This window comes from Rhagoletis pomonella, unplaced genomic scaffold, assembly GCF_013731165.1.
Source record: "Rhagoletis pomonella isolate Grant_MI unplaced genomic scaffold, Rhpom_1.0 Rhpom_scaffold_00003, whole genome shotgun sequence".
NCBI lineage: Eukaryota > Metazoa > Arthropoda > Insecta > Diptera > Tephritidae > Rhagoletis > Rhagoletis pomonella.
In genome coordinates this window covers 60,710,560-60,712,671 of record NW_023458557.1, presented here as the reverse complement: position 1 = coordinate 60,712,671, position 2,112 = coordinate 60,710,560, and positions in this window count along the sequence as shown.

Genomic DNA, 2,112 nt, shown 5'->3' with positions numbered 1-2,112 from the left:
GGTGTATGGCGCGGAGGCATGGACAATGAAAGCATCTGATGAGGCGGCTCTTGGAGTTTTCGAGAGAAAGATTCTGCGAAAGATTTACGGACCTTTACGCGTTGGTGATGGCGAATATCGCAGACGATTTAACGATGAGCTCTATGAGCTTTACAACGATATAGACATAGTGCAGCGGATTAAAATCAGCGGCTCCGCTGGCTTGGCCATGTCGTTCGAATGGGCAGAAACGCTCCTGCTCTGAAAACATTCAACGCGGGCCGCGATGCTGGTAACAGAGGAAGAGGAAGGCCTCCTCTGCGTTGGAAAGACCAGGTGGAGAAGGACTTGGCTTCACTTGGCATTTCCAATTGGCGTCAGTTAGTACAGAAGAGAAATGACTGGCGTGCCTTTTTGAACTCGGCCAAAATCCCTTAGGCGGTTACAGCGCCAATAAAGAAGAAGAAGAATAATGTTTTATTGAGACGAAAACGAATAGCAAAGCAAAACAAAATAATCATAAGATGCGAGATCTTACATCATTATTTAAAATTAATTTGAAACACATGAACAGTTTTGTCAACCTCCCATCGGTTTGCAAACCACCCCACACACGTTGAAATCTCATCCGATCGTTTCAATTTGTTGTCCGTTTGTAGCCTGCTTTAGAGATATATGTATATTGGGACCCACGGTACAATTCTGAAAAACGTCGGGATGGGCGGGTTCGGGACTTAAAAATCTAGTTTCGGGATGGGCTACTCTGAATAGCTTTAGTAGTAACTTACCGCCCTATTCCCACACCACTGACAAAACTCAGCGGCTGACTATTGCCTTTACTACTGCGCCTAATACTATGCCGCAAATTTATTTTAAGCTGTCGTATGACAATATTCAGTTTTATTGTTATGACCTACTGAGTAAGTGACAACGGCGAAACAATGTTTATATTGTGTTTAAGGCGCAGTAATTGTGACAATAGTCATATGATAAATTTTGTCAGTGTTGTGGGAATAGGGCGGTTAGAATAGTTTCAACTTAGTTGTGAACTAAATATGGCTATGCATATGCGCCCATGGATCTAAAATCAATTTTGAGTTTGCCAAATTGCGAAAATAGGTTTCGAAGAAAATTTTGAAATTTCCACTGTTGCTCCCTCGGGTGGGCGTTTTAAAAAAAAGATAAGTGCAGAAATGTATTCCTCATACCAAAATCCCTTGTAGCATGTTTTTATAAAGCATTTAAACACTTCTTTACGACACTACAGCAAAATTCTTACTTATTTTCTTAAATGCTTACTTTATTTTCGCAATTTGGCAAACTCTAAATTAATTTTAGACTCATGGTTCTTTCGGCAAATTCGCCTAGTATAACGCGTAGAATCCTTCTGTGCTATTCGCGCATAGTCGAAAAAAATTTCCAATACAAATTGACCCGCCCTAATGTACATACATACATATATACAGGGTGTTAGCAAAAGAAAAAACGTCAAATTTTTGTGTAGATGACGTACCCAAACTAGTGGCGGAAGGTAGATTTGAGGTCATCAAAATAGTATGGACCCCAAGTCACAAGGAGATACCGGGCAATGAAAAAGCGGAAGCGCTTAGCATCCGTAATAAAATTCAGGATGACTGGTATGAAGTTTCGTGAGTACACAAGACTTAATCCAGGTACATATTGACAAGTAAATTAAGAAAGTTAGAAAAATCCATGTTTTCATGGAAGAAAAATGACGCCGCGCTCAATCAAGCACGGTGCTGCTGAACCTAAAACAAATAAAACATCCTTTTACCTCTAATTTTCTTTCGGATCTCGAATATCTTAAGTGTCTAGATCAGAGATGTTTCGAATATTTGCATTCGCATTCTTTATGGGAATGATCCGGATCCTTTTACACACTCGAATTCGCATCAAATGATACGAATATTTTGCGAATGCGAATGTGTATATGGGCAGACAGCGCAGTTAACGACTACTAAGCATTCCCATTCCCACGACAGCCGGTTCTACGTACCGGAATGACTCGGGTTTCACCCGACCAAGGGCTGTTGTTTCGGCGATCTAACCCCGTTTAGGTCGGCGGAGTATCTCAGAAGTTGTCCGTCCATAGGGCAACATTCACTACGCATT